Genomic DNA, 25,318 nt, shown 5'->3' on the forward strand with positions numbered 1-25,318 from the left:
AGCAGCTACATTGCTTGTTGCTTGCTAAATCTCAGAGGCATAAGGGTAGCAGGTGCTTGTTTTTCTTATTTCCTGATAACTTGTGGATAACTTCCTAATAACTTGATCCAAAGCTGAACTGAATGCACCAGATATCACCTTCTGTTATTATACCTTTTTATGGCATAGATGCTTGACATGAGATGACAGCAATTTAAAGCAACAACTTGGAAAAGGGTTTCTCAATCTTTGCAGAGTTGCTGTGGAAAGGAGGCCATGAATCCCAAGGGAAATTGGGATTGAGTACAACTTCTACCCCTGTGGTGAAGGCACAGCCCAGGTACAAAGCTAGCTTCTGGCCAGGCAACATCAAAGATATCAGATAAGAAAGCTTGCTTGTTTCCACAAATATTATACACAACAGAACTACCACTTGAAGATAAAAGTGAAATATTAAACATTTCTGGGAAGCAATCTTATAGTATTTAGCAGAATTAAATATTTAAATTTTTGTATTCTCATTAATCCACCAATACCATGCATTTCATATATATATCATAATTTGCCATAAACTGAGGTGTTTGAAAAAGTTGTTATGTGAAAACATCAGAACACCCTAATCAATCAATTAAAACATTTGAATTTCTTTTAAATTAAATAATAATTTTGATGTAGTTATTTTCAATTTCCAAATAAAACAAATTGCTATGGCCAAAATTTTACATTGCGGCTTTCTTATGAATTTAATCATCAACAAGGGAATGTTATTGTGTAAAAAACTACATTCAAATTAACAGTAATCATGCTTCATTTGATCAAACATTGGAAAATTTTCTGAAAGGTTATGTTGAAATGGGACTGCTGATCTTGCTAATTATGTTTTCTCTAAATTTATTAGTTTCATAAATATTGCCTAAATAATGTTAATCTTGTACCTGTTAAATTATACTTCTAATATTATTCAGATTAGTCTACCTCCTCTTTACTTTCTCACCTAATTATTAAGAAAATATGAGCATATAAAGAAGGGAGATGGTGTAATGAAATAAAAATATCTTCTGAATTAGTAATACTTGGCTAAGGGTCCAGTATGTGTAATGTGTAATTTTGAATGTGTTTTACCAGTTATCTCATGTGTGAAATGGGGATCATATGTAATTCAGAGAGTGATTACAAGGATTAACCAGAATAGGAGTCAACATACCTAATACAGTACACAGCTAGCAAAGGACTCCTCTACTCTCCTCACAAATCGCATCATGATGCCAAGACAGTTACACATGATTCAGATTCATTTTTTGACCTGAGTGTTAAAAAGTGAAACTTTTTAAACAAACACTATGAATTTGTATTAAAAATTATTAAGCTAAAATATTTGTTTTATAAATTGTATTATCAATTTGATGGCTTAGTAATTTTTTGTTTTCCACGTAAACAGTACATAAATCTGTTTCATGAAATACAAGTCAGATAGATAGCTTTGGTTTTCTAATTTTGATTAATTTTCTTTTTTATGTTTTTTCCCCTTTTTTCCTTCCTTCCTCTTCTTCTTCCTTCTTTGTCCCCTTCTTTCTTCTGTTTTCTCTCATTTTTTTCAGAAATATAAAGTAAGCCTGAAAATTCCCTTAATAACTATCTCTAAAATGTAAAACTTATAAGAAATTTGGGATTAACATTTATTATTTGCTGAGTTTTTTATGTGTCAAAATGTAGCAATCCTTGGTTATAGCAATGCTTAACTTTTGTACCACCTCTTACTCAGAGTTTCAAAATCCCTTTCATATATATTATCTCATTTATTTTATGATAATCCTATTTTCCTCCATGTGACAAATAAAGAAAATAAGCTTCAAAGATGTACAAAATAGTTTTTCAAAAGTTTTTAAATCAATTTTTCATACACTAGAAGCAAAGCTAAACTTAAGTCTTTGAATTATAATTTCACTACTTGTCAGAAATATTTCCTAGATATTATTTGATATTATTGAATTAATGATTTATTATATATTATTGCTATTATTTAATTTTCCTGTTTGAATACTTTTATACATTCTTTAAATTTTTTTAGAGTCCTGTATTTTATCTGTTTTAGGCAGATATAAAAATGTATCAAATTTTATATCTTGCTATTATTTGCAATATCATTAAAACTTTAATATGGCATCTGATTTTCTGAAGTGGTCATTTTATTTTCCTTACAATGTTATTAAATAATAGATTCTTTAGTTGCATTACAGTATTATGTAGGAAACCTTTGATGCTTGGGACAATTAGCCCATAATATGCAATGCATAGAAAGCATAAGACAACCAACCCATGAACATAAATATAAACTGTGTATTATAAAGTACATTATCTATAATAAGAAAATTGACCATAAAACTAATAACACATCATTAATCTCTGTTATTAAAGCATAACATCAATATTTTGAAAACTGCTAGTTTAAAGTAGGTATAAATTCAATGTGAATTATTACTATGCATTATTAATTCCACTCCAAACTTTTAAAGGGAAACGTACAATTTTCAATCTTCTATTTAAAATAACGTCTGAAAGAGTAAAATTAGATGATGTTTAAATTTCTTGGTAAGACATTAGGAAGTAAAGCTCTCCTCAGCAAATGTAAAAGAACAGAAATTATAACAAACTATCTCTCAGACCACAGTGCAATCAAACTAGAACTCAGGATTAAAAATCTCACTCAAAGCCGCTCAACTACATGGAAACTGAACAACCTGCTCCTGAATGACTACTGGGTACATAACGAAATGAAGGCAGAAATAAAGATGTTCTTTGAAACCAACGAGAACAAAGACACAACATACCAGAATCTCTGGGATGCATTCAAAGCAGTGTGTAGAGGGAAATTTATAGCACTAAATGCCCACGAGAGAAAGCAGGAAAGATCCAAAATTGACACCCTAACATCACAATTAAAAGAACTAGAAAAGCAAGAGCAAACACATTCAAAAGCTAGCAGAAGGCAAGAAATAACTAAAATCAGAGCAGAACTGAAGGAAATAGAGACACAAAAAACCCTTCAAAAAATCAATGAATCCAGGAGCTGGTTGTTTGAAAGGATCAACAAAATTGATAGACCTCTAGCAAGACTAATAAAGAAAAAAAGAGAGAAGAATCAAATAGACACAATAAAAAATGATAAAGGGGATATCACCACTGATCCCACAGAAATACAAACTACCATCAGAGAATACTACAAACACCTCTACGCAAATAAACTAGAAAATCTAGAAGAAATGGATACATTCCTCGACACATACACTCTCCCAAGACTAAACCAGGAAGAAGTTGAATCTCTGAATAGACCAATAACAGGAGCTGAAACTGTGGCAATAATCAATAGTTTACCAACCAAAAAGAGTCCAGGACCAGATGGATTCACAGCCGAATTCTACCAGAGGTACAAGGAGGAACTGTTACCATTCCTTCTGAAACTATTCCAATCAATAGAAAAAGAGGCAATCCTCCCTAACTCATTTTAGGAGGCCAGCATCATTCTGATACCAAAGCCGGGCAGAGACACAACCAAAAAAGAGAATTTTAGACCAATATCCTTGATGAACATTGATGCAAAAATCCTCAATAAAATACTGGCAAACCGAATCCAGCAGCACATCAAAAAGCTTATCCAGCATGATCAAGTGGGCTTCATCCCTGGGATGCAAGGCTGGTTCAATATATGCAAATCAATAAATGTAATCCAGCATATAAACAGAGCCAAAGACAAAAACCACATGATTATCTCAATAGATGCAGAAAAAGCCTTTGACAAAATTCAACAACCCTTCATGCTAAAAACTGTCAATAAATTAGGTATTGATGGGACGTATTTCAAAATAATAAGAGCTATCTATGACAAACCCACAGCCAATATCATACTGAATGGGCAAAAACTGGAAGCATTCCCTTTGAAAACTGGCACAAGACAGGGATGCCCTCTCTCACCACTCCTATTCAACATAGTGTTGGAAGTTCTGGCCAGGGCAATCAGGCAGGAGAAGGAAATAAAGGGTATTCAATTAGGAAAAGAGGAAGTCAAATTGTCCCTGTTTGCAGACGACATGATTGTTTATCTAGAAAACCCCATTGTCTCAGCCCAAAATCTCCTTAAGCTGATAAGCAACTTCAGCAAAGTCTCAGGATACAAAATCAATGTACGAAAATCACAAGCATTCTTATATACCAACAACAGACAAACAGAGAGCCAAATCATGAGTGAACTCCCATTCACAATTGCTTCAAAGAGAATAAAATACCTAGGAATCCAACTTACAAGGGATGTGAAGGACCTCTTCAAGGAGAACTGCAAACCACTGCTCAAGGAAATAAAAGAGGATACAAACAAATGGAAGAACATTCCATGCTCATGGGTAGGAAGAATCAATATCGTGAAAATGGCCATACTGCCCAAGGTCATTTACAGATTCAATGCCATCCCCATCAAGCTACCAATGACTTTCTTCACAGAATTGGAAAAAACTACTTTAAAGTTCATATGGAACCAAAAAAGAGCCCGCATTGCCAAGTCAATCCTAAGCCAAAAGAACAAAGCTGGAGGCATCACACTACCTGACTTCAAACTATACTACAAGGCTACAGTAACCAAAACAGCATGATACTGGTACCAAAACAGAGATATAGATCAATGGAACAGAACAGAGCCCTCAGAAATAATGCCGCATACCTACAACTATCTGATCTTTGACAAACCTGAGAAAAACAAGCAATGGGGAAAGGATTCCCTATTTAATAAATGGTGCTGGGAAAACTGGCTAGCCATATGTAGAAAGCTGAAACTGGATCCCTTCCTTACACCTTATACAAAAATCAATTCAAGATGGATTAAAGATTTAAACGTTAGACCTAAAACCATAAAAACCCTAGAAGAAAACCTAGGCAATACCATTCAGGACATAGGCATGGGCAAGGACTTCATGTCCAAAACACCAAAAGCAATGGCAACAAAAGACAAAATTGACAAATGGGATCTAATTAAACTAAAGAGCTTCTGCACAGCAAAAGAAACTACCATCAGAGTGAACAGGCAACCTACAACATGGGAGAAAATTTTCACAACCTACTCATCTGACAAAGGGTTAATATCCAGAATCTACAATGAACTCAAACAAATTTACAAGAAAAAAACAACCCCATCAAAAAGTGGGCGAAGGACATGAACAGACACTTCTCAAAAGAAGACATTTATGCAGCCAAAAAACACATGAAAAAATGCTCATCATCACTAGCCATCAGAGAAATGCAAATCAAAACCACTATGAGATATCATCTCACACCAGTTAGAATGGCAATCATTAAAAAGTCAGGAAACAACAGGTGCTGGAGAGGGTGTGGAGAAATAGGAACACTTTCACACTGTTGGTGGGACTGTAAACTAGTTCAACCATTGTGGAAGTCAGTGTGGCGATTCCTCAGGGATCTAGAACTAGAAATACCATTTGACCCAGCCATCCCATTACTGGGTATATACCCAAAGGACTATAAATCATGCTGCTATGAAGACACATGCACACGTATGTTTATTGCAGCATTATTCACAATAGCAAAGACTTGGAACCAACCCAAATGTCCAACAATGATAGACTGGATTAAGAAAATGTGGCACATATACACCATGGAATACTATGCAGCCATAAAAAATGATGAGTTCATGTCCTTTGTAGGGACATGGATGAAATTGGAAACCATCATTCTCAGTAAACTATCGCAAGAACAAAAAACCAAACACCGCATATTCTCACTCATAGGTGGGAATTGAACAATGAGATCACATGGACACAGGAAGGGGAATATCACACTCTGGGGACTGTTGTGGGGTGGGGGGAGGGGGGAGGGATAGCATTGGGAGATATACCTAATGCTAGATGACGAGTTAGTGGGTGCAGCGCACCAGCATGGCACATGTATACATATGTAACTAACCTGCACAATGTGCACATGTACCCTAAAACTTAAAGTATAATAATAATAAAAAAAAAAGACATTAGGCATCTAAATTTTGCAAAACTTGTAGAATATAAATGCAAATTAAAGCATTCTAAATGTAAGTATTTGTTGAGATTTAGGAAGTTTAGATCACTTATACTACTAATCGGTCTATTGTTAGCATGACACAACATCACTCTCAGGATTTCCCCTATTTTGTGAATCCTCAAGACAAGTTACAGTTTAAGGAGAAATTCAATATTATTGGGCTTTCACTTTTGAAAGTTATATAAAAAGATAAATATCTCATTTCTTATTCATATCACTTCATTATTTTTTCTTTATGAATTTTACGATTGATAGTTAGAATGTAAGAGCAGTGAATAGTCAGAGAAAAAGAGGATTGAAATGAATTTGCATTTAATAAGACAAAACAGCATTGACCAGTTTTAACTTTACTAGTAATTTATTTTAAAATCAGTTATTATCATTTTGTACTTACATGCTGAAGGCAATTTTGGGTGAGATATTTTGAAGACTTTACTATGTTTAAGTAACCATAAGCTAATCTAAATTAGTAGATATTTAATCATGGAAACAATATAGTAACATAAAAGGTTCTGGAAGACTGAGAGCTGAATGCAGTTTCTTCCCTTTTACTCTGAACTTCACAATTCCTCTATCTAGGACTCTATGGGGGTTCCATGGTATCGTGGAGTGGACTAAAGCTCTTGAGCAAATATTAAAGTGCATCTTATCTTGGAAAAAGCTGGATTCTCTGAAATAATTTGATTCATACATGAAATGTTAACACAATGAGTATGTGAATAAGTTGCCTGGGTCCTTCCTAAACCTGAAACCTTATGAGTAAGGAGACCCAGGTATATACTTCTCCTGGTGTGCCAGTTGGTGAATGGCAGCCTGTCTAATACTGTATCCCCATGCGTGCAGAGGTGGAAAATGCTTTTTATGTCATATGCACACAGTTTAGGTGGTGCTGCATCAACTGGACCAGAAGCCCAAAAAATAATTTTAAAAAATATAATAACAAAGATTTCAAGTAGCAAGACAAGAAGAGCACTTAAAGCAAAAATAACACAGACCAAGGAAAACAGAGCTGTTGGTGCTGACAAGTATCTACCAGAATAACAACAATAAAAAGCAAGTTATTATATTCAAGTGCAGTATACACATGGAAAACATTTATTTTAGAGCTAGAATGCATAAAAAATATAACTTCCCAAATGAACGATTTAGTAAATGAATTGAAGACATAATCACCGTTGAGATCAGAATTTGGCCTAAAATATCAAGTGAAACATTCAAAGCACAGAAGAAAAAAAAATATGATAAGTCAGGGACAAATAACACAATAGGAAAATATGGAAATGATATTGAAGAAGCAATTCACAGAGGAAAAAACCCAAATGGTTAATAAGCATAAGAAAAGACACTCAAACTAATTAGCAGTCAAAAATGCAAATTAAGATAACATTGAACAAATATTTCATACCCGTAAGACAGGATATTTTAAACATGGAGATGATACTTAATATAGACGAAGAATCAGAGAAAATGTATCATACATAACTATTGGTAATGTAAATGGCTATAGCAATTTTAAAAACAAAATTATTACTTCTATTAAGAAAATAAAAACATATATTGAACTCTGAGCCATCATTTCCACTTCTGAAAATCTGTTTCATAGGAATTTCTATGAGTTGAATGTCCCCACTAAACTCATGTTGAAATGTAATTGGCAATGTAATCATATTTGAAGATGGAGCCTTCAAGAGGTGATTAGGTCATGGTGGCTCTACTCTCATGAATGGATTAATGCCCTTAGCACAGTGTCCCTCATGCTTGCTGCTACCTTCTACTCTTCCACCATGGGATGATCCTTGCCCAACACCAGTGCCATGCTCTTGACTTCCCAGCCTCCAGACCCATAAGCCAAATCAACTTCTGTCCTGTATAAATTACCCAGTGTGTTGTATTCTGTTATAGCAGCAGAAAACAAAGAAAAAATGACTTTTAAAATATGTATACTTATAAAATACTTTGTTGAATTTAAAAAATATATTTTCTTTCAGAGGCCGAGGCAGGCAGATCACGAAGTCAGGAGATGGAGACCACCCTGGCTAACACGGTAAAGCCCCGTGTCTACTAAAAATACAAAAAATTAGCCAGCCGTGGTGGCAGGCACCTGTAGTCCCAGCTACTGAGGAGACTGACGCAGGAGAATGGCACGAACTTGGGAGGTGGAGCTTGCAGTGAGCCGAGACTGCCCCACTGTACTCCAGCCTGGGCGACAGAGCTAGACTCTGTCTCAAAATATATATATATTTTTTTTGAGGGTTTTTTTTTTTTAGTGCTTACTCCTGGAATTAAAGTATACATCCTATCAGAATCTACTGGAGATTGATACTGACTTAAATCTATAACTACACCTTTCCCTTTTTGTGCTACTAAAGTATTAAAGCATTATTGTCACCGACACTTCATATACAGTGTTATATGCTTTTTATGAGTATATAAAACATATACTATTTATTCCTTATATATAGTACATAACCCTTTGTTATTTTATATAATGATTATTTCATACTCACTTATATTTTCGAAGAATTTAAGAGAAGAAAGCAAAAAAAAAAAACCCATGTATTTACATGGTCTTCTATATACATTGCATGTTTATTGCTTCCAGTCATTTTCATTTTTTCCTGTGGATTTAACTTATAGTATGGCATCATTTCCTTGCTCCATTATAATTCCATGTCTTCCCTCGCATTTGCCATATTGCATTACATATTGCATAAAATATTATTATATGATTATAAGGCCTACAATACAATTTTAAATTATAATTTTATGTGATGGTTTTTAAGTCACTTAAGGAGAAGAAATAAGTTAGTATTTTTTAATGCTTATTTTTAATTTTGTGGGTACATAATAGGTATATAAATTTATGGGGTATGTGAGATGTTTTGATACAGACATGCAATGCATAATAATGACATCATGGATGATGGGGTATCCATCCCCCAAGCATTTATCCTTTGTGTTACAAACAATCCAGTTATAATCTTAGTTATTTTAAAATGTACAATTAAATTGTTATTGATGATAGCTGCTATGCTTTCAAATAGTAGGTCTTATTCCTTCTTTCTAACTATGATTTTTGGAAACATTAACCCTCTTGCATCCCTCCCCTACTCCTTCTTCAACTACCTTTTCCAGCCCCTGGTAACCATCCTGCTACTGTCTGTCTCCAAGAGTTCAGTTATTTTGATTTTTAGATTCCCCAAATAAGTGAGACCATGAATGTTTGTCTTTTTGTTCCTGGCTTATTTTCCTTAACCTAATGATCTCCAGTGTCACTCATGTTGCTGCAAATGACAGAATCTCATTCTTGTTTTATGGCCAAAAATTACTTAATTGTGTATATCTACAATATTTTCTTTCTTTATTTATTTGTTAATAAACACTTAGGTTGCTTCCAAATCTTTACTATTGTGAACAGTGCTGCAACAAACTTGGGATTGCAGATATCCCTTTCATATACTGATTTCCTTTCTTTTGGGCATATACCAAGCAGTGGTATTGCTGAATCATATGGTAGCACTATTTTTAGTTTTAGGAGGAACCTTTAAACTATTCTTTATAGTGGTTGTACTAATTTACATTCTCACCAAAAGTAAACGAGGGTTTCCTTTCTCCACATCCTCACCAGCATTTATTATTGCTATAAGCTATAAGCCATTTTCAGCTATAAGCCATTTTCACTGGGGTGAGATAATATATCATTGTAGTTTCGATTTGCATTTCTCTGATGATCAGTGATCCCAAGCACCTTTGCATATTCTTCTTTGCCATTTGTATGTCTTCTTTTGAGAAATGTCTATTTGGATCTTTTGCCCATTTTTTGAATGAGTTATTAGATTTTTTCATATAGAGTCATTTAAGCTCCTTATAAATCCTGGTTATTAATCCCTTGTCATATGAGTAATTTGCAAATATTTTCTCCCATTCTGTAAATTTTCTCTTCACTTTGTTGATTGTGTCCTTCACTGTATAGAAGTTTTTTAACTTGATATGATGTAATCTGCCCATTTTGCCTTGCTTCCCTGAGCTTCAGAAACATTACTCAAGAAATGTTTGCCCACACCAATGTCCTGGAGAATTTCCCCAATGTATTTTTGGAATTTCATAGTTTGAGGTGTTAGATTTAAGTTTTTAACCATTTTGATTTCACTTTTATATATAACAAGAGATAGGGGGTCTAGTTTAATTCTTCTGCATATGGATATCCAGTTTTCCCAGCACCATTTATTGAATACGCTGTCTTCCCATGTATGTTCTTGGCATTTTTTGTGAAAAATTAGTTCACAGTAAGTGTGTGGATTTGCTTCTGGGCCTCTGTTCTGTTCTTTTGGTGTACATGCCTGTTTTTTTGCCAGTACCATGCTGATTTGGTTATAATAGTTCTGTAGTATAATTTTAAGTCAGGTAATGTGATTCCTTCAGTTTTGTTATTTTTGCTTAGGGTAGCTTTGGCTATTCTGGGTCTTTCGTGGTTCCATATAAATTTTAGGACATTTTTTTTTTCTATTTCCATGAAGAATGTCATTGGTATTTTGATAGGGATTGCATTAAATCCGTAGATTGCTTTGGGAAGTATGTACTTTTTAACAATGTTGATTCTTCCTATTCATGAACATGGAATCTTTTTCCATTTCTTGATGTCCTATTCAATTACTTTCATTAGTGTTTTATAGTTTCTAATTATAGAACTCTTTCACTTCTTTGTTTAAGTTAATTCTTACATATTCAATTTTATTTGTGGCTATTCTTAAGGGGATTTTTTTAAATTTCTTTTTTAGATTGTTCACTATTGGTACATAGAAATGTTACTGATTTTTGTAGGTTTATTTTGTGTTCTGAAACTTTACTGAACTTGTTTATCAGAGAATTGATAAACAATTCTAATAGTATTTTTGTTGGAGTGTTTAGGTTTTTCCAAATATAAGAGTATATAGTAAACAAACAAGGATAATTTTGTCACAGGATCCTCAGGGTGTTGCTTTGCTAGCTGTACACCTCTGTGGCTGGTGGTGCCTTCTGTCCGAATATTGCTCACGCCCACTGGGCTTCTTCCACCCACTCAGCCTGGCAGGTTGTGCTCAGCCCACACTACCAGCTCGGAACCCATGCCTGCCAAAGGCAAGCCTGGTGCAGAGCAGTGAGGAGTGTGTAAGCAAGTGAGTGTGGGGTCCAGCCACTACACACAGCCAGGCACTTTGGCTGCTGTGGTGGGGCAAAGAGCTCCATGTGCTGGCTCTGTGTGAGGTTGCGGCTGGACCAGACATATCACAAGTGGCTTCTGCTGTGGGCACCAGTGTCTGGATAAGGGGAGCGCAGTGGCACTCAAAAGCTCGAAGACACCAGAAACCGTGAAGCCCAAAGAGGGTGTTGCAGCCCTGGCTCAGGGAACCCCTATGTCTGGGCTCCCCACAGGGTTGCAGCTCTTCTCTCCTTCTCATTGCCCACAATGTGATGAGTGGGGAGGCATGTTTCTGCCCTGTTTGTGCTAGAACTCTTTCAGTCCTGCTATTCAGTGGGTACCCAGTTCTTGTCCCATGTCCTGGAAGATTCCACCCAGAACTGACAGCTGAGCCCATATACTTCAGGCCATCCTTGGCTTGAAGGTGGGGCTTCACTGGAGACTTGTCCCTTTCTGTCCAGGAGCCTGTCTTCCTCCTGCTGCCATCAATCGTGTTGTCCATGATGCCCAGGCTGCTCATGAAGAGGGGTGCCTTTTGGCCTACATGAGCTGCCATCAGCACTCCCCTTTGTCTCCCTCCCATGCTCGTTGGTGTCCAAAGCCCAAAGGGGGCCAAGGTGGCAGGGGGCTGGCATGCCAGCACCACCCTGAGCACCCACAAACCTGGACAGATTAGGACAGTGCCTGGGATTGGCCTCAACTTTGCTCCGAAATCAGAGTGAGTGCTGGGAGCAGGGAGAGGCCAGGCAGTGAGAGCAGGTACTTCTGAACCTAGAGGAGCAAGAGGGCAGCTTCCTGGGCTCCCAAGAGTTCAGGGATGCCCGGGTTTGCAGCTTCAGCTGGGTGGGGCTCCTGCCCCACAACTCAGAAGGAGGTAGAACTCTCACCCAAGCAGCTCTGAAGGGTTCTGGGCTCCTGCCTGTTCTTAGCTCCTGCTGGCTCCATGGAGCATGCAGCCCTGGCTGTGCCTCCCCTGCTGCCACTGGCATCTTCACAGTGGTTGTTCCAGATGGGATGCTGCTGCTATCACTTTTACTTCTTCCTTTCCAATTTGGATGCCTTTTATTTATCTCTCTTGTCTGTTTGCTCTGGCTAGGAATTCCAGTACGATATTGAATAACAATGCTGACATTAGGCATCTTTGTTTTGTTCCAGATATTAGAGAAAAGACTTTCAGTTTTTCTCTATTCAGTATTATACTAGGTATGGGTCTGTTGTATATGGCTTTTAGTATATTCCTTCTATACCCAGTTTATTGATGATTTTATCATGAAAGGATGTTGAACTTTATCAAATACTTTTTCAGCATCAGTTGAAATGATCATATAGTTTGTGTCCTTTATTCTGTTGATATGACGTATCATGTTAATTGATTTGTGTATATCGAACTATCCTTGCAAACCAGGATAAAACCCACTTGGTCATGATAAATAATCTTTGTAATGTATTGTTGAATTTTCTTTCTAGTATTTTGTTCAGAATTTTTGCATTAATTTTCATCAGGGATATTAACCTATAGTTTGTCTTCTGGTTTTGGTATCACAGTAATACTGGTCTTGAAGAATGAGTTTGGAAATATTCCCTACTCTATACATTTTGAACAGTTTGAGTAGGACTGATATTATTTCTTCTTTGAATGTTTGGCAGAATTCAGCAGTGAAGACATTGGGTCCTGGGCTTTTCTTTACAGGGACACTTTTTATTACAGTTTTCATCTCATTACTTGTTATTGGTCTGTTCAGGTTTTGGATTTCCTCCTGGTTCAATATTGGTAGATTGTATGTGTCTAGGAATTTGTCCATTTCTTCTATATTTTCCAGTGTATTGGCATATAGTTGTTCATAGTAGCTACTAACGATCCTTTGAATTTCTACAGTCTCAGTTCTAATGTCTCCTTTTTCTTCTCTTATTTTGTTTATTTGATCTTCTCTCTTATTTTCCTTGTTAGCCTGGCTAAAGTTTTGTCAATTTTGTTTAACTCTTCAAAAAACTAACTTTTTAAAATTGGTGTTTTGTATTATTTTCTTCATTTCAATTTTGTTTATTTATGCTTTGATCCTTATTATTTCTTTTCTTCTACTAATTTTTAGTTCGGTTTGCTCTGTTTTTCTAGTTCTTAAAGATGCATCATTAGATTGTTTATTTGAAGTTTTTCTTCTTTTTAGATGTAAGCACTTATATAGCTATAAACTTTCCTCTTAGTATTGCTTTTGCTGTATCTGATAGGTTTTGGTGTGTTGTCTTTCCACTATCATTTGTTTCAATAATTTTAAAATATTTTTTAATTTTTTTCATTGACCCACTTATCATTCAGGAGCATATTGTTTAATTTCCATGTACCTGTACAGATTCCAGAATTCCTCTTGTTATTGATTTCTAGTTTTATTTGATTGTGGTCAGAGAAGATTCTTGATGTTATTCCAAAGTTTTGAATGTTTTAAGACTTGTTTTTGATGTAACATATGATCTATCCTTGAGAATGACCCATGCGCTGAGGAGAAGAATGTGTACTCTGCTGCCATTGGATAAAACGTCCTATAAATATCTTTTAGATCCATTTGGTCTGTAGTGCAGACTAAGTCCAATGTTTCTTTGTTGAGATTCTGTCTGAAAGATGTGTCCAGTGTTGAAAGTGGGTGTTGAAGTCTATATTTTTGTATTGGAGTCTCTCTCTTTAGCTCTAATATTTTCCTTATATAACTGGGTGCTGCAATGTTGGGTGCAGGCATATTTAAAATTGTTATATCCTCTTGTTGAATTGACTATTTAACATTATATATGGACTTTCTTTGTGTCTTATAGTTTTTGTCTTGACCTCTATTTTGTCTGATATATGTATAGCAACTCCTATTCTGTTTTGATTTGCATTGGCATGGGATATATTTTTTTCATCCCTATATTTTCAGTTTATGTGTGCCTTTATAGGTTACCTGTGTTTCTTGTAGGCAACAGGTCAATATGTCTCGCTTTTCTTTTTTAATCCACTCAGCCAATCCTGCAGTTTTGTTATTTGTTTTCTGATTGTTTTGTGTTCATCTCTTCCTTTTTTATTTTCTTTTTATCTTTCCCCACTGAAGGTGATTTTCTCTGGTAATATAATTTAGTTTTTTTCTTTTTATCTTTTGTGTGTCAGTCATTTTTTTTTAATTTGAGGTTATCATAAGGCTTGCAGATGCTATCTTATTACTCATTGTTTTAAGCTGACAACTTAAAACTGTTTGCAGAAGCAAGCAAGCAAAAAGGAAACTAATAAAAACACTAGGTCTTAACTTAGTACCCCTGCCTTGCTTTTTAACTTTTAGTTGTTTCTCTTTATATCTCATTGTACTCTCTCTGTCTTGAAAAGTTGTTGTAGTTATTATCTTTTATTAGTCTTTCTACTTGGGATAAAAGTAATTTACGCATCACAGTAATACAGTTATAATATTCTGTGTTTTTCTGTGTACTTACTGTTATAAGTGAGTTTTGTACCTTCAGGTGGTTATTTGTTGTTCATTAATGTCTCTTCTTAATGATTGAAATACCTCCTTTAGCATTTCTTGTAGGATGGGTCTGGTGCTGATGAAATCCCTCAGCTTTTGTTTTTCTGGGAAAGTCTTTATTTCTCCTTCATGTTTGAAACATATTGTAAACAGATATACTATTCTGGGGTAGAAGAGTTTTTATTTTCCTTCATTACTTTAAATATGTCATGCAACTCTCTCCTGGCCTATAAGGTTGCCACTGAAAAGTCTGCTGCCAGACTTTGGATCTCCATTGTATGTTGTTTGTTTCTTTTCTTTTGTTGCTTTTAGAATCCTTTCTTTTTCCTTGATCTTTGGGAGTTTGATTATTAAATGCCTTGAGGTAGTCTTTGAGTTAAATCTGCTTGTGTTCTATAACCTTCTTGTACTTGGATATTGATATCTTTCTCTAAGTTTGAGAAGTTCTCTGTTATCCATTTGAATAAACTTTCTATTCCTATGTCTTTCTCTACTTCTTTTCTAAGGCCAGTAACTCTTAGATTTGCCCTAATGAGGCTATTCTCTAGTTACTGTAGGCATGCTTCATTTTTTAAAAAAAATTTGTCTCCTCTGACTGTGTATTTTTACATTGCCTGTCTTCAAGCTCACTAAGTTTTTCTTCTGCTTGATCAGTTATGTTACTGAAAGACTCTGATGCATTCTTCAGGATGTCTATTGCATTTTTCTGCTTCAGAATTTCTGCTTGATTCTTTTAAATTGTTTATAACTCTTTGTTAAATTTGTCTGATAGAATTCTTGAATTTCCTTGAGTTTACTCAAGATAGCTATTTGTAATTATCTGTCTGAAAGGTCAGATAGCTCTCTTTCTCAAGGATTGGTCCCTCATGCCTTACTTAGTTCATTTAGAGAGGTCATTTTTTTCCTGGATTGTCTTGATGCTTGTAGATGTTTGCCTGTGTCTTGGCATTGCAGAGTTAGGTACCTATTTTAGTCTTTGTAATCTGGGCTCATTTGTATTTGTCCATCTTGGGAAGGTTTTTCAGATATTAAAAAGGACTTAGATGTTGTGATCGAAGCTGTATTTGCTATTGGGGGCACTCCAAGCCCAGTAATGCTGAGGTTCTTGCAAACTCTTACAAACACCTTCTTGATGGGCTTGGATGTGAAAGAATTATCTGAATTACTAGACTGAGACTCTTTTCTCTACCCTTACTTTCTTCCAAACAAATGGAGTCTGTGTTCTGATCCACCTGAAACTGGGGGTGGAGTGATACAATTGCACCCTTGTGGCCACCACCACTATGATTGCTAGGTCAAACCTAAAGCCAGCACAGACCTGGCTCTTGGCCAAGGCCTACTCTAACCACTCCATGGCTACTGCCTGTGTTTTATCAAGGTCCTGGGGCTCTGTAATCAGCAGGTGGCAAAGCCAGTTAAGCCTATGTTCCTCCCTTCAGGGTGGTGAGTTTCCCCAGGCCCCTGGAAGTCCAGAGGTACTATCCAGGAGCCAGGGAGTAGAATCAAAAACCTTAGAAGTCTGCTTGGTTTTCTACTGTACTATGGCTGGCGTAGCCTTCAGTCCACTAGATGCAGTTCTTTTCACTCTTCCCTTCGCTTTCCAAAGGCAAAGGAGTCTCACCCATGGCCACCACCACCACAGCCCTTGAGGAGTATTGCCAGACTATTACTGATGTTCCCTTAAGGCTCGAGGGCTCTTCTATCGGCTTGTGGTGAGTGCTTCCTGGCTTTGAACTCATCCTTCAGGGCACTGGGCTCCCCTTGGGCACAGGACAGGTCCAAAAATGCCAACAAGAAACAAGTCCTGGAATGGAGGACCACAGGAGCTTGTTTAGTGCTGTACCCCACTGTGGTCAACCTGATACTTAAAGCCAGCAAGTCTTAGGCACTCACTCAAAGCCCTTGATGTAGTACGTGGGTACTGCTGCTTGTTGTTCAGGGTCCAAGGGCTCCTCAGTGAGCAGGTGATGAGTGATGCCAGGACTGGATTCTTCCCTTCAAGGAAGCGTGTCCCTTTCTGGCCTGGGGTGTGTCTAGTAACGTCATCTGGGAGCTACGGTCTGGAAAGGGGACCTGAGGACTCTCATTACTGCCTTATGCTACTGTGTCTGATCTGCTATCCAATATTAAATACATAGTCTGCCCTGCCCTTCCTGCTCCTTTTCTCAGGTGGAAAGAAGGGGTCTTCTTTGGAGCTGCAAACTGTGCGCCTGGGATTAGGAGAGGGGTGATGCCAGCACTCCGTTAGTTACCCCAGCTGGTGTCTCATAGGCTACATGACCCATAGTCCACTTGCTCTGGGCCCAGTTCAACACTCAGACTTGCCCAGGTGTTGTAGACCTTGTGGCCTAAACAGCCTTTCAAGTTTATGTAGAGCTCTTTTAGCTCATGGCAGTGAGGCTTGAAAAAACTCAAGTTTGGACCACTTTCCTCTCAGACTAAGGCTGATTTAAATGCTCCCTTAGTGGGTAGGCATCAGCTGAGTTTGGTCCAGTTATTTTTTCTGCTATAAAGGACAGCACTGAGATCAATGCCTCACAATTACTGCACTCCTCCTCCCCTTGTACACTGAAACACTCTTCACACAATGTTGCCACTGTCAGGGGGTGGGAGAAGAGTGGCATCAGTGATTCAAGATTGTTTTTCTCAATCTCTTCGGTGTCCCTTTCAGCAATACTAAATTAAAACCAGTATTGTGAGTGTTCACTTGATTGTTGGTACTTATGAAGGTGTTTTCTGTGTAGATAGTTGTTAACGTGGTGTCCTTGCACAGGGCACAATCCAGGGAATTTTTTTTCCACCATCTTTTTTTCCCAAATTTGTGTTGTCCTTTATAATTACCTACTTTATTCTCTATACCAGTGCCCTGTGTGCCTTTACATGGCTTTGATTTACTTTCTAATATTGTCACAGAATCCTCGGGGTGTCGCTTTTCTGACTGGAAAGCTCTGTGGCTGGTGGTGCCTTTGCCTGAGTTTTGCTTGGGCCTGCTGGGATCATTGGCCTGGCAGGCTGCACTCAGCTTGTGCTATTGGTCCAGATCCCATGCCTGCCAAGGGCTACCCAGGTGAGGAGTGGCAAGGGGTATATGAGTGAGTGAGTGTGGGGTCCAGCCACTGCACACAGCCAGGCACACCATCTGCAGCCAGGTGGGCAGCTCCAGGCACCAACATGGGAGCTGACTCCCTGTGAGGTTGTGGTTGGACCAAGCATACCACAAGCAGCTTCCATGACTGGAACCAGGGAACACAGTGGCTCCCAGAAGCTTGGAGACACCAGGAACTGCAAAGCCCCAAAGAGGGTGTCACAGCCCTGGCTTGGAGATCTCTGAGGTATGGGCTCCCTGAAAAGCCACAGCCCTTTTCTCTTCCCTCCTTCTCATCACCCGCAGTGGGCAAGTGAGGGGTGTGTTTCAGTCCTGTTTATGTTACAACTCTTTCAACCCTGCCATTCAGTGAATCCTAAGTTCTTGTCTCATATCTAGGACAAGTGGAGGGTGAGCAAGGCGAAGAGGTGCTTTATTGAGCAACAGAACAGCTCAGAGGAGACCCACAGTGGGTAGCTCCACTCCACAGGCAGGACGTCCCAGTGTGTCCGGCTCTCAGCAGTGAGGAGACCCACAGTGGGTAGCTCCTCTCCACATGCAGATCATCCAATGTCTTCCTATCTCTCAGCTGAGAGGAGACCCACAGTGGGTAGCTCTTCTCCACAGGCAGGTTATATGCTGTCTTCCCAGCTCTCAGCTGAGAGAAGACCCATGATGGGTAGCTCTTCTCTTCAGGCAGGCCATTCTGACATCTGCCTGAGTCTTGCTGAGTCCAGGGTTTTTATGGGCATCAGAGAGGAGTAAGTGCATGCTGCTTGGTCCATAGGTGGCCGTGGGCAGCCTGGGAAAAGCACCATGAGTTCTCATTCCAGGCCATAGAACTGGCTTCCCAGCCGTGATGCCTCAGGCCATCCCAGGCCTGAAGATAGGGCTGTATCAGGGACCTGCCCCTTTCCACTCAGGAGCCTGTCTGCCTCCCACTGCCATCAGCCTGACATCCCCAGTGCCCAGGCTGTTTGTGCTGAGGGGGCGGGCCCGCACCAAGCTGTGTTCAGCACCCCCTTGGCCTCCCTCCCATGCTTGTTGGTGCCCAAAGTCCAGAGAGGGCCAAGGTGGTACAGTGCTGGTGTGTTAGTACTGCCATGGGTGCACACACACCTGGCTGGGTCATGACAGTGCCTGGGCTTGGCCTCAACTTTGCTCCAAAATCAGAGTGGGCACCAGCAGTGGAGAGAGGCCAGGCAGTGGGAGCAGGTATTTCCCAGCCTGTAGGCACAGGGTGGGCTTTCTGGGCCCCCGAGAGAGCAGAGATGCTGGGTTCACAGCCTAGACTGGGCAGCTGCAGGGCTCCCACCCCTTCAACTCAGAGGGGGCCAGGGCTTCTGCTTGTTCCTGGCTCCCACCGGCTTCAAGGATTGTGCTGCCCTGACTGCACCCCACCCCTGCTGCATCTGGAGTCTTTGCAGCAGCCACTCCAGAAGGGCCGCTGCTGCCATCAGTATCACTTCCTTTAACCCTGAAGAAGTAGCTTTATTTAATAATTATTTTAAGGAAGATGTGCTAGCAATAAATTCTCAATAACAAAATTATCTGTTTACTTTAAAATGTCTTTATTTGCCTTCATTTTAAATAATACTTTTGTTGGATATAAAATTATTAGTTGTCATTTATTTATTTTCTAAATTTTGGATATATTTGACCTCCATTAATTCTGATGAAAGGTATTTTTTTTGTTTTGTTTTATATTGGTCCCTTTGTACATGTTAAAGTTGTTTATCTCTTGCTACTTTTAGGTACAATTGCTCATTGTCTTTCAATGGACAATGATGTATCTAGTGGTGGTTTACTTTGTGTTTATTATACTGGGAGTTACTTGAACTTCTTGGAAATATAGATTAATATTTCATCAAATTTGGGGAGTTTTGATCCATAATTTCTTCAAATATATCTTCCGCTTATTCCTCTCTCTTCACTAATTCTGAGAAACCTATTATGTATATGTTGATACTTATGGCCACAGATCTCTGAGCTTTTGGGTTTATTTTATTCATGTACTTTTTTGTGTGTGTGATGGAGTCTTGCACTGTCTCCCAGGCTGGAGTGCAGTGGGACAATCTCAGCCCACTGCAACCTCCCCCTCCAGGGTTCAAGTAATTCTCCTACCTCAACCTCCCGAGTATCTAGGATTACAGGCACACACCACCATGCACAGGTAATTGCTGTATTTTTAGTAGAGATGGGGCTTTGTCAAGTTGGCCAGGCTGTTCTCCAACGTCTGATCTCAGGTGATCCGCCCACCTTGGCCTCCCAACATGCTGGGATTAGAGGAGTAAGCCACCACTCCCATCCAATTCATGTACTTTTATTCTACAGAAAGTATAGAAAACTTTGTACACATTGTTGATCTATCTTCAAGTTCACTGATTCTTTATGTGCCAGTTAATATCTGCTGATGAGTCATTCTAATTGAGCATCTCATTTCATTTTTTGTGCACTATCTCCAGAATTTCCATTTGGTCCTTTCTTATATTTCCTTATCTCTTTATTGATATTCTATGTTCGATGAGTAATTGTCATCTTTCTTCCATTTAATTCTCATACTTTCCTTTGGTTCTTTGGACATGTTTATGACATTTACTTTGAAGATTTTGTCTGCTAAATTCAACATGTAGATCCCTCAAAAGGCAGTTTCTATTGATTACTGTATTTCTTATATATGGAGCACTCTTTTTTTTTTGCATGTCCAATAATTTCTTATTAAAAGTCAGCTTTTTATATAATACATTGCAACGTCCATGGATTCTACTCCTCACCCCCATGCATACAATTATAAGAATACTTGTTGCTATTTTTGTTTGTTTTTAATTTGTGTAGTAACTTTCCTGGACTGTATCTGGAAGTCAGTTTCTTTTGAAGTTTGCAACTTCTAATGTTTCCACTAAGATTTTTCTTTAATTTTGATGTTTATTTTTAAGTCTATATGTTTAGGGGTTACTCATGGGTCATTATAACTTAATGGTCTGTCATTGTGTGTTCAAGGATTTTACTTAGAGATGCTGGGCAAGTAGGGCTTCCATCCTTATCTGATGAATTTCTGTGTATGTGTTTGGGAATGGTTCAAAGTTCAGGCAGGTGACAGGTCTGCCCTAGTTTATTCTGGATACACAAATGCACATTTAGCCTCACATTTAGCCAATGATGACTAACTCACTAGGGCCAGCTCCAGTAAATGTGCAGCCTTGTACATGCATGCATGCAGCTTTTCTGACCAGCCCAATAAATGGGATTTCAGCAAGATTCTCTGGCAATCTTATATCTCAGATATTCCTGTTAAATTTCAGGCTTATTTTCCTTTCTGTTGCTTCCCTCTGCCTACTTAATAACACAAGATAATCTGCAAAATAAGCCTTCCCTCATTTTTGTCACTGAAATCACTTATTTTCATCAGCACCTCTGCACATGGAATGTACATGGTTTGCTCCAGTAAAGTTGGCCTGCTCCATCAGGGAAAAAACTATTCCATTCTCTGTGGGCTGCGCTACCCTACTCTCCTGGGTAGAACTTCTTTGTCAAAGAGCTGGGGCTGAAAGCTAGAACTAGGAGTAGTTCCCTCGGTAATATGCCACAACCACTCACTGTTTTTAAATAAATGTTTCTTGATTTGGTATATGCCTTTGGTCAATGATACAGTCTCTTTAAATGGTTGTTTTGGACAACTTTGTCAGATTTTACATTTGTTTTTGGTAAGAGGATTTGCCAAGGTTCTCACTGAGGCACTCCCTTAGTCCTGCTGGCAGTCATTTTTGTTATTCAGTAAGTGGGTCAGTGCAACACACTCAAATGTGCCTGTAACATCCAAATAACCTCATTGAGTGAGGTTTTGTCAGTGATTTATAATGATAGGAGCAATATAGTGGTAGTCATGGCACAACAACTTGCACTTCATTTTGTAGGGAGTGATTCCAAAAATGAAATCTCTTAGAAATTGCACCAAGGTGGTGATGATAAGATGATTAATCTCTAATTATCTGCCAGACATATCAAGATTCATGATGTTCAATCAGTTTTCAATATAATAGATCAGCATTTTATTTTGTTGTACATCCAAGCAATTATAATTTCTAAAACTACATCATGAAAGAGAGCAAAAGAGTTGACAAGAGGCAAGAGAAGGAAGGTTTACCCCTGTTTTTGCTAGAAAAAGTAAATGGCTTCTGGTAGATTCTACAAATAGAGAAAAAAGTATTTGTCAGTTCAATAGATTTACATCAGGTAGATGAAACTGTATTGATTTGTTCCAGAAAAAATTATATATCTGGAACAGAAATTAAAATTAGAATCACCATCTGATTATGTTCACAATAATACACAATTAATCTCCAGTATTCATATGCCTTCTGATTAGGCCAAGCTGAAGTTAAACAGGCATGTGATAGAAATCACTACTTTTAATATTTTAAATAACTGGTGATTGTGGAAGTGAGACTAATCTTAGGAATTTCCCCATTATGTGATGCTATATATTTTATTTACTATTCTGGCTATTAGGAAAAGTTCTTAAGACTTTCCTTTAACCCTTCTGCTATAATAGTCCTTATTTCAAATGTTAAGTAATCAATTAGGAAATTCTGCCATTTTTCACATATTCCAATTTCAGTTAGTCATTCAGGACCATGGGGAATAAACACAGATCACATAAAAATATATTTAAGTCAAACTTTTATTTATTGCTTGAGCTTCATAAAGCTTTACTTTGGTAGATCACAGTGTCATCTTCCAAACTCTGGATTTTTTTCTTTTTCTGGCATAATTGCCTAGTAAATTACCTCAGGAATTTAAGAGAAGACCTGGAAAAAGTTTTACAGTAAATATTTGTGATAATGTTACAAGGCAATTTCTGAATTGGTCCCAGTGATTCTTTCAATCAATAGCTGAGTCTATGACTTGGTTAAAACATTTATTTTGGCCATTCGAGGCACTGCATCTCAAATTATTGACTCATTTTGTGTTCCTACTAAACATACCTAATACATTTGAAAGCTTCTCAAGTATTTTCTAGAAACATGGCCATCAATTAGCTACCATACCTCTGAAGTCAAAACCGTCAGGTTGACACTTCATCCCTGTAGTCCATTACAGTAATTGTGTAAACCATATTTCTGGTAATTAAGTACTGTCACTTAGCTTATGACACTCTGGAAGCTCATCAGTTCCATTGAAATTAGAGAGCAGGTGTCAATCACGGTGTTTCCTCTATCATTCCTGGACTACAGAGTTCAGTTTTCACAGACCTTTGCAAGGATGATGATACTCACCTCAATTATATGAACTTGCAGGGAGGAAGATACCTGCTTCCTCAAGAAATATAGCTCAGAGGTGTTTCTTCAGGAAAAGTAAAGCTACTTCAGGGTCAAATATGAGCAGTTGTATTTCTCAGCCCTCAATAAAGTTGGTGCAAAAGCAATTTTTTATCTAGCTATATAAATAGACACAAGTTGCTTCTATTTTTTTAATAGCTGTAAGAAGTTCTATGAGGATAGTTAAGGCAAAGCTTCATTAGCAAGATTTACATTTTATTTTAAGATACTGTTCTCTTTCCTCCATAACTTCATTGTAGATCAATTTATTTTTTAGTTGGCTATGAGGTAAATAATCAAGTTTATATTTTATATGAATAAACAGTTAATTATCTTCTAGATAAATTATAGTTTCATAGTATTTCTTATAATTATCAGTGCCTTTATCATCCTATGAATGCTATCCACAAAGCAGGAGCAGTAAGTTACCCCACATTAAAAGCAGTGAAAGCAGAGAGGACACATATTTTATTAAGTAGCAATCCAAAAAATAGATAATAATGAAAATTTATAAAGCATTCATGCATAGTAATGCATACATTTATTATTTAATAATGCAAACATGTTGGCCTTATATTATTTTGTCATGAATTCGTAGGGATTAATAACTGAGTTATTGAAGCACTAGCTGGTTCTTTCTCCATTCAGATACTTGTAACAAACTATGATTATCTGAAGTCTTACTCTTCATGAATATATAAAATTTTATTTATTTTGATGATCCAATAAAATACCTTATCTGACAAAATACATATCTATATACACTAATATATCAGTCTTTGACATATATGCTTGAAATAAGAAAATTTGGTTAAAAAGATAATTCAGTTAGTTATATTATTGAAAATATGTTAATCCATTCTCTTATTATGTAGTAACAAATCACACACACACACACCCATCAAGAGCTCTATCACTATGGCTATAGTTCCTGTTAATATATCTATAATAATATGTTATTTATTCATTAATTTTATTTCCTGTTATAATTAAATATTGCAATGTATTACTTAGTCATAGTTTTATTTCTTATTATAAGTAAATAAATTAGTTACAAATGACTATTCTGAGAGCTGAAAATCATTCACTAGCTTGCCACATACAGAAAAGTTAGTGAAGCAATTGCAATATTCATATCTATGAATCGGAAAATTAACGTATCCATGAGCAGAGGGATTTTTGTGTACTTTGTCTAATGTTGTACCTCAATTGTCCAGAACAGCACCTGGAATATTATACTTATTCAATAAATAGATGTCTAGGGTGTATACATGATGAATAAATGTGGCTTTTTTATTTTTAAAAAAATTTTGAAACCTCAAACTTAGAAAAGCTTCGAGTGCAATACAAACAATAAATATTTTTTCCTGAACATTTTGAGAGTAATTTCCTAACATAATGCTTTGTCATTCCTGAATAGTTTAGTATGTATTTTCTACAATGATGATCTCTCACATAGTCACTGTACAACCATCAAACTTTAAAAATTAACACTGATATATTACTAATATCTAATCCTCTTACTCCCTTCAGCTTTTACTCATTGTCCTTATATTATCCTTTATAGCTCAAATATTAGTTCATAATAATGTTACACTTTGTTAAAATGTCACCTTAGTTTCTTTGAATCAGAGATAGTTTTTTTAGCAGGTTCTTAATATATGTGACATTGACGCTTAAATATTACAAGGCACTAATTTTATAGAATGTTCTTTAGTTTGGACTTTGTCTTATTTCTTTGTGAATAGATTCAGGTTATTCATCTTTAGCAGAAACAACACAGAAGCGCCATTTTATTCTCATAGCAATCTATCTGATGGTATGTGATCTTGATTTATCTGATTACTATTGTTAAATTTAAAAATTTAAAATAATGTCTGCCAGGTTTCCTTTTGTAATATTACATTTTCCCCTCTGCAATTAATAAATTATTTAAATGTGTGTGAGAGGGTGTAATTTGAGACTCTGTAAATATTCCATTCCCTTTCAAATTTCAGTGTATATGTTTATTTGCTCATATCATCATGAAGTCATGATTTTGCATTTCGTTCAGTAGATTATCATCTGTTCATATCTGTATTAATTTCTGAGGGCTGCTGAACAAAGTACTTAAAACTAGGTGGTTTCAAACAAGAGAAATTTATTTTCTCATAATTTTGGAAGTTAGAAGTCCAAAATCAAGCCAGAAGAAGAGCCATGA

The 25,318-nt window shown here is 37.1% G+C and overlaps 1 long non-coding RNA gene across 4 annotated transcripts in view; it reads left to right on the forward strand.

Annotated features, from left to right (window-relative positions):
- The window catches only part of LOC129532553 (uncharacterized), a 171,768-nt gene that overhangs the window by 56,516 nt on the left and 89,934 nt on the right, over positions 1-25,318 (forward strand). For 2 of the 4 annotated variants that reach the window (XR_010132709.1, XR_010132710.1), the window contains one exon: positions 8,043-8,098. The exons of the other annotated variants lie outside the window; for them this stretch is intronic. This is a non-coding gene — a long non-coding RNA (uncharacterized lncRNA). Of the gene's footprint in view, positions 1-8,042; positions 8,099-25,318 lie in introns of those variants that run through there. 4 annotated transcript variants of the gene reach the window in all.

The sequence above is a fragment of the Gorilla gorilla genome, chromosome 2 (assembly GCF_029281585.2).
Source record: "Gorilla gorilla gorilla isolate KB3781 chromosome 2, NHGRI_mGorGor1-v2.1_pri, whole genome shotgun sequence".
NCBI lineage: Eukaryota > Metazoa > Chordata > Mammalia > Primates > Hominidae > Gorilla > Gorilla gorilla.